The following is an 8,880-nucleotide window of genomic DNA, read 5'->3' as shown; positions in this document are numbered from 1 at the left end:
AATGCAACTTAATTAGGTATTCTTTTAATTTTGACAAAGTTACTGTCCGTTAAGCCTACAAATGGATATATCTGATAAAACGTTAAGTAAGGCTTATTTAGAAATGGTAATATGATGAGAAAAAGAAGGTTTGGTTTTATAAGTTGAAATGGCGACTATTGAGATAAGTATATATAGTTGGTCAAACCAAATTGTCAGTAAATAAGAACAAAAAAACTATTTATCCTTTTCTTTTGGGTGCTAGTACTAGTGTAAGACAAAGATAGCATGATTCTCTCTGTCTATGTTTGAAATGAGACAGTCCTTTGACAAACTATAGGTATCAAGCTAATATTAATGAAAATGTAAAAAAAAAATATATTTTATACTTCATTACAAATAGGATTTATGCTTAACTAACCATTATGGGCCAGTGTTGTCTAATAAATAAATTGAATTGAATTGAATTAATTAAGGCGATTCCCTGAGCCAGAAGGCGAAAAATCTCCTTATATGATCATGTTTTTCTAAGAAGCGTTGATATTCGCATACGTGGAAAAAATATATGTAGTTCTTGACTATATTATCTTTAATAACACAGCTTCCGATACACGAATTATGACACTTCGCTCGATACAATTAATTCCCAAAGTAACCTCTAACGGTACTAGTAGATTTAAGTAACTATAGAAGAAAACTCAGCTTATCCTATTACGGCCGTTGTTCATTTGCCTTGAACAGGCACACATGACAGCTCTGCTATAGGGTGTCAACTTCTGTTACTTTCTCGAGTGAAACAGGCGCCCTTTACGTTGTCCAATATATAGGTATATATCGAGCCAACACTGTACCTTCTATAGTATTTATTTCGATTTGTTATTATACGACGAAGATTTCAAATTGTACTCCAGAAGTGTCAATTAAATTAAGTTATTTCGAGTACCGACTCCCCAAACAAGAAAGTTTGCCCCTCATATTTGAAATATCTCGAATTATCGACGGCGAAGCGGCGTGCCACGGCATCTTCACTAATTGTTCTGTAAGATTGCTTTACCCTTTGGGAGAGATCGCCTCGAATTGCGACGTAAGTCTGACCCGATTTAATAGGAGATAGATCATTCTTGAAACGGCTGGTGTGTAGAGAATGTTAAAAATGTAATATTGGCACTATGAATTTCAAAGTCATTTACATTAAGTTTATAGTTTTGTAAGCCATTAATTACTTATCTGACTATTTAGAATATACGGTTTACACTACGAGTACCGTGCGCGGATACTCGGATAGTATAGCGGATACATATCCTGCCCTGCCATACGTAAAGGATGAATTTGAATTTCAAAGTCATTCACATTAAGTTTATAGTTTTGTAATCCATTAATTAATTATCTATTTATCTGGCTATTTAGAATATACGGTTTACGCTACGAGTACCGTGCGCGGATACTCGGATAGTATAGCGGATACATATCCTGCCCTGCCATACGTAAAGGATGAATGATACCTTATGATTATGACTCTACTGGCATTTTGACCTTTGCCATAAAAAGTCATATACACTTTTACAATGCATTAGTTAAACAATATTAATAGAGCAGGTCAAGCTCCAGTTAGATGTATTCTCAATACAAGATAAACTCGGGATGGGAAAACCAGTTTGAAGCTCGGTGCAGCGGGCCGCATGAATAAATCGTGCGGTACATTTATTCGGCTCGAGGCGGCCGCGGCGGACGCGGTATCTCGGGCTTTACGACTGTTCGACATCGGTCTGCTATCCTGGAAACACTCGATATGACTATATAACTGGTGCCTATTTCACCAACTTGACAATTGACACCGGAGACTGACAATTTACTGTACATTTCTGGGTCGGTAACGACGGTACACAGCGTGAACTTGTTGGAGCAGCAATGGCAATGTCTAGCCGTAAATGCCAACATGGTGAAACAGGGGCCTGTTAGTTTCTTGAAGGTTTTTGTCATCAATGATGGTTTCCTCTTACGCTAAATTCACGACATCTAAAAGTGCTATCATCAACTGAGAACACTATTTTAATGATGAATAAAACGCGCGGCTCCCTCGGCTCGGCTGGCTCGCTGACTGACTGTTGAACTTTTCATTCGACTGTATCGGTGTAACATGAGGAAACCGAATAATTTTAACAGCATATTCCTGATCATATTTAAACACTAAAATGTCCTTTAAACTTTTCTGTAATTCTCCTAGTTTCAGAGTTAATACCAATAAAAAAAAAGGTTTTTATTGTTGTAACATCGCCATCAAAAATGCGTTTTGCACTATGTATAGGTATAGGTATAGTGCAAAACGCATTTTTGATGGCGATGTTGCAACTATGGGACGTAGTCTAGCTAAGTATCCTCAAAGATAGATATAACTCCGTAATAGATGGATACAGTCTAAGAAAAAAACGTGCCTCGAAAATCAAGAAAATTTGATTCTCGATCAGAGGGCGCTACTAGCTTTGGCCTACTGTCGTATAGATGGCGTTGACGGTTTCGTTTGTTATTTAACAATTTTAACGCATATCAGTGAAAGAACATGGGTCAAAATCATAAAAATAATTAATGCAAATAAAAAAAAACATTTATCCATATTTAAATACATTTTATCGTATTTTTATAAATCTTCATTTTTGGTTTTAAGGTGTGTCGATAGATGGCAGTGAATTTACTGGGGTTACAAAATTTACTATTACAGCTCTATCTTATTATATCCTCTTTGGTATCATTATTGATAGATGTCAAAAAGTGACAAGTCGTAACACTGTAAAAACTAGGTTTTACGAAAAAAAAAAGTAAAAGTCCATTTTAAGTGACAAGTTTACCACTAACATTTACTTTTTATGTACAAATACATTTAAAAAATCTAAAAGCTTTTTTTTGTTAAAATCTTTCGGTTTCCTCGTGAACACCTGGTAGTCCCTTTTAATTTTATTCAAAAATCTATTTGCTTTTTTGTTCGGTGTTCCACTTGGTCTTATGTCGTAGATAACAACCGCAAATACTGCAATCAAATGCGCGCATACCATTATAGGTACAATTAAATTCCAAAATATCGAACTTCAATTCAGACTGTGATTATAGACTTGAAACCACATCGTGTTATTGCGATCGCTTGTAGAGGACGGGTGACTTGGCTGGTAAGGGAAATCGATAAGTCACGTCAGGCAATAAGAAAAGGTACCTACACAGTCAGGATCATGGTATACTCCCATCCACTATACGAGTAAGTAAGTAAAATTTTCTATGTGCTATGGCTTTTATTAAAAACACCGCATCCGACGAATAAGCAATACTTATTTTATAGGTCCTCCACTTGCACTAAGGCGGCCGGTAAGAAGTTATTGTGGAATTAAACTAGCTGTTTTTTGTCGACTTGTTTGTTAAAGATTTTTTTTGTGACAAATTTCAGTATTTTCAGAATAGGCACCCAAGTCTCGAGTTTTATGAGTCTCTACCTACCCACCGCTCTTCTATTTATTGGGCGTACACAACATTTGTATTCTTGTCTGAATTTTAATAGTATAATAAACCTATTTGAATTTATCTTTTAAATGAAATTGGTACTTCGCATACGTATGGATTTCAGACTGACGTTTCAATAAGTAATGCAATTTCCAGGCATTCCATTTATAAAATATTTATCAGTACGGTTTTTACTCACTATTATTTTTAATCGCTTTTGGCGACATGTTTCGGATTCTTTGGGAATCCATCCTCAGGCACGAGTGTCCGCGGCGGATGGATTCCCAAAGAATCCGAAACATGTCGCCAAAAGCGACTAAAAATAATAGTGAGTAAAAACCGTACTGATAAATATTTTGAAATATGTCTCACGATAGTTTAAGTGCGATTATTCCATTTATAACTTACTTTTTTGCAAATAAAATTCGTTATTAGTTACTTGCTACGGATTAAATTGTAAAGCATTAGCACTACAGTATGTTATCTCTTGCAGAAAAATGCTACGGACCTATTCAGATAATTTCTTGTTATCAAACGGTTATGGATTTCTTTAATCAGAAATGTCACTGATGACAGTTGATGAATCATATCCATAACCGTTTGATTACAAGAAATTAAATTCTATCTATGAAAATAAAATAAAATCTAAATTGACCTCCTCGTCTCATCGTCACTCAAAATTCTAAATACTTTCTTAATGAGCTTATCTTTCGGCTCCGAATCTGATGGTTCCTAAAAATGTTGGCATCAAATTATTAAGTTTCTAAATATGCCCTGTGCTAACATTAATGATATAATATTGATGATATTAATCAAGAATTGAGAATGATCTGAATTGATAAATAATATGACAATAAGAACGTTATACGTTTTGTTTTGTTTAACAAAAACTATAAAAGTTATATAACTACTCTTACCATTTTGCGTGTACTTACTGTGTCTCTACCTACCTACATAACATACATATAAGCACTTACTAAAATTTGGAATTTATTTGAAGGCATAGAAGTCATAAAACGCATTACCGTATTACGTAAGTATTGCTGACTATACCTAAACTAAATAAAGTTAAGTAGGTTAGTTAATTATTTACGTCAAAAATATTCAATATGAATCATACTCGCAACGTCGCAAATAAGTTTTATGTACATTACATTGAATACTGCTACTGTTGTCGTCAAGATAACTTTTAAAACTGGAAACATTATCAAAGCCGTATTTTATGCGGATCTAATGAGTTCTTTGACACGTGACGCCCGAGTTTGTTCGCATGACGTAATCAATGTAACGGTGATTTGTTTTGTTTTTTAAATGCTTTCTAATAACCTTAGCGATTGTGAATTGGAATTTCGTCGCAGTCATCAATCGGCTCGTTGGTCTAGGGGTATGATTCTCGCTTTGGGTGCGAGAGGTCCCGGGTTCAAATCCCGGACGAGCCCGGCTTTTATTGTTTTATTTTGAACCTCCTGAGACCCAGAACCATTTGTTTTGTTTTTGCATTTGGAACCCTTAGTTACTCAACAAAAGTTCAAAATAGATTGTGGAATATGTACAAAAATTTGTACGCGATGATTGACTTTTATTTTAAATGGAGTACTCAATTACTCAAATTTAATGGATATACTCAATTTTATTAGTTACTAAGCATGAGAAACTGAGAATTTTGTATTAAAATATGTCTGAGTCATGATCATGCATGACTCGTTTTTTGGTCAGTGTCCAATCACATTCGAGAACGGTTCCGGACAACGGAACACCTACTACGAGGAAATTACTGATAAGTGAACTATAATAAAACGTATATTATATTGATAAGATAAATTTGTTTAACTGTTTGCTTGTCAGTTGTGTAGGTACCTATCTTGTGAATGAAATGCATATATTATTAGAACTAGTTGATTCTAGGTACTTTAAGGAAAATTAAAAGGTAATGAAAAGAAGGTATTCGAGGAAAGGTATTCATCATTTCCGGTATTCAAGGAAATGATGTCAATGCATTGAATTTTGTATTATGTATATATGTATAGAGTAAGATAGTTGACACTGGATCACTCCATTTTCTAATGCCCGTATCGCGAGTAATAACTGTGATACATATTTAATTTGTAAACTATTGTAGACAATTTATTTTCATTATGTTATACTTCAAAATCTAAATTTCTAACCATTTAATGCCAGTAACGATTTTAATAAAAAATGGGAATTGACTCACTGTGCAACAGGGGGTGGGAACACTATATCACCCGGTGGTCTGCAGTAAAAATCAAAGATAGAAATCGTCTGATAATCGTTGCTTAAATATTATGCTCAAAGGACTTGTGATCGTCTTGAAAAAAAAATTGATCAATGCATATACTAAGTAAATAAATAAATAAAAAATATTGATATAATAAATTTTAACATCCAAATTAGACAAGTCTTAAGCACCTATTACATTATGTTCTCCTATATAGGAAATTTCTCCAGGCGGTTTTAAAGCAAAATTGACTGTTCGGTTTCTGAATAAACGAAAAAAAAAAAGAAAACTTTTAATTCGCTAAAAAAATTGCATTTAAATTTTAAATTATTTTTCAAGGCGTTAGAGTGCGTGTTATTTTTGAGAATTTTGAGCACATCGGCTGGTTCGATAAGTCGGATGGTGGAGTGTACAGTCGAAGGCAAAAACATCGATCCAGACAAATGGCTTAAAAATATGTGAACACAACTTTATTGTCTAAGGTGTAAGAGCGTAACCATATTTTTGAAACTTTAGGAATGTATATATAGGTATACTTATTTATACCCTTGACTGTACCATTGCCGTGTACAAGCAAAAGCACCTTAATCAACTTTCTCTTCTGCGCATACGCATGTCTGAATGTTATACTAATTTTCGGCAAGGAACTCAACCGGCTCGTTGGTCTAGGGGTATGATTTTCGCTTAGGGTGCGAGAGGTCCCGGGTTCAAATCCCGGACGAGCCCAAGAACTTTTTTTGTTATTTACAGACTAGTTAACGCCATGGAAATAAAATTTTACGCCAATATTTCCTTTTGTTTTTTTACGAAATAGGAAATTATTGAAAATATTAAGTCCCCGGCAAGCTCGGTTCTCCATACAAACGTAGTTACGCTCTCATTTTAAAACGACTAGCTAGATTACCCATACAATAATTAAAAAAATACTCCATACCAAAATACATATAAATCGGTTCAGAGGTTTAAGCATGAAGGGATAAAAGACAGATATACAGTTACTTTCGCATTTATAGGTAATATTAGTAAGGTTTGATAGAGGCATTGAACATTCTTGTGTAAGTATTTACCAACGTCTTCAATCTAGGCCAAAGCGACAAAATAATCCTTAAGAATACTTACCCACTTGTAATTATTCCGAGTAGCTGATCCAAAAATATAATCCTGACAGTAAACTAAGGAGCAAGACGCCTCTCATTGAATTGCAAATTGTTTTGAGCTCCATTATCTGCCTCAATAGCTTTGTTAATAACGAGTGCCTGATTCAGAGCGGGACTGCAAATCACCACAGTGGAACCCATTGTAAATCAATACCTTAACTTCTCTCACACATGGAAAATCTGTTTACTAGCCCAGGCACTATGGTTTGTCTAACGTTATGAGGTACTTAAACGAATGTTAATAGTAAATTAATTTAATTATTTTACAAAGCAAATCAATAAGTATGTATATGAATATTTATTTATAAATAAATACGTTTATAAATACGTCTGTTTGTAAAAGGGTTTGTGAAACTTCTAATTTCTTGATGAAATTGACAATGGTTTCCATTTGCCTGCTGCTGGTGTGTACAAAATAACATTTGATATTTACCAGATGATTTTTGATTAGGTTAGGAAAATATCGTGAGGAAACATGCTTTTGCACATCTGGAAAGGAATTGAAAGGTGTGTCTGAAGACTTTATTTCCCATAAGGATAGCTTGGGAAGGAAGGATAGATCTCATTTTACAAGACTATAAATCAAATAGTCTTGTAAAATGAGATGTGCCCAGCTTTTACGTAGGTAGGTACCTAGAAAAAAGACGAATTTAGAATGGTGTTGATGATTGTGATTAATGAAATCAGTGGGTTTATAAAAAATAACTTTACCTGTTTTGTCTTAAGATATCATGACTAAATGAATCTCTAGATTCCTCTAAAGTAGTCGTAAAAATTAACAATGATTATGCCTACTCGCAAACACAAGCCACTATATGTAAAGAATCTTGCGATGGCAGATTAGATATACGAGTATCTACAGCTTGAATAAGTTCAGTCTGAGAACGAGATAAATCTAGGGTGGGTTTGGGCTTCTGTTTAAATTTCACAAGCTATTAAGATCCTCTCGACGGATACCGATAGGATATATACAATATCACTAAACACACAACTACCTACTTAACTATTATAATGCGTCTTCATTATTTAAGCAATTGGCTAAAACAATTATAGACGTCACTGGTGATCGTAGAGCTGGCAGCTTCCTCGCACAAAGAGTAAGCATTGCAATACAGCGAGGAAATGCTGCCAGCATCTACGGCACCATGCCGCCTGCCGCAGGGGATTCGTTTTTAGGTATTTATTTTAAGATTAGTTTTATTTATTTTTAGTTTTAGTTTTTTAAGTTTTATATGTATTTCTAATTACTATTATTAGTTCAAAAAAATGATAGTTATTTTATCTAGGAGAAGGTGGTATTTCGCAACTTTTCTGTTTGTAGAATACGTTTTCTCTAAATATTCGGCGGATATTTTTGCATAGTTTATTAAATTCAGAAGTAATAATTAGTTAAGGACTTAATTACCCGTAACTTCCTCTTCACAATAACTTTTTTTTTAATTTGATTATTCATATTACACACCATTAAAAAAAAACATAAGCGTATACCTACTTACCAAAAACACTAAAAACTTATGCTTATGTATGTCCACAACATTGATTAATGTTAAGTTGGTAAGGGAATTAACGGTTTGTGTGTGTTTATTATCATGTTCATTTTCATACATGACACGAACAGCGAATTTCCTCGTTTATATCGTGTTCATAATTCGTTTTTATCTGCTTACCTTGTTTCGGCGCGTTATCCTTATTCCAAAATATTTTGCTGGATAAATATAGCGCTTACTAATTCGAGAAAACCTATACTTCATCCTATATCCTGAATTGGCGGAATAATTTACTCTTACGCAAATATTGTTTGCAAGAGAGTGCTTTTTAGCGCTTGTTTTTTATTCTTTTTTTTTAATATTCATTTTCTGGGTGGGTTTAACTGACTCCAAAAAAAAAAAAAAAAAGATTTGACTAAAGGTACCTGTGTTTCTTAGCTGTTTGAGAAAGTACGATTAAATTATTCTAAGTCCTAGTTATAAATAATAGCGTGCCCTTTAGTTTGCTGTCGTAGGCTGTTAAAATATATCACAGAAA

At 34.0% G+C, this 8,880-nt stretch overlaps 2 non-coding genes across 2 annotated transcripts; both read left to right on the top strand.

Annotated features, from left to right (window-relative positions):
- Positions 1-4,829: 4,829 nt before the first annotated feature.
- Positions 4,830-4,901, top strand: Trnap-ugg (transfer RNA proline (anticodon UGG)). The gene has a single exon. It is a non-coding gene; the product is annotated as a tRNA-Pro (tRNA).
- Positions 4,902-6,352: 1,451 nt separating this feature from the next.
- Positions 6,353-6,424, top strand: Trnap-agg (transfer RNA proline (anticodon AGG)). Its single transcript has one exon. It is a non-coding gene; the product is annotated as a tRNA-Pro (tRNA).
- The last annotated feature ends 2,456 nt before the right edge of the window (positions 6,425-8,880 follow it).

This window comes from Cydia strobilella, chromosome 4 (genome assembly GCF_947568885.1).
Source record: "Cydia strobilella chromosome 4, ilCydStro3.1, whole genome shotgun sequence".
Taxonomy (NCBI): Eukaryota; Metazoa; Arthropoda; class Insecta; order Lepidoptera; family Tortricidae; genus Cydia; species Cydia strobilella.
This window is presented reverse-complemented; position numbering and strand designations above follow the sequence as displayed.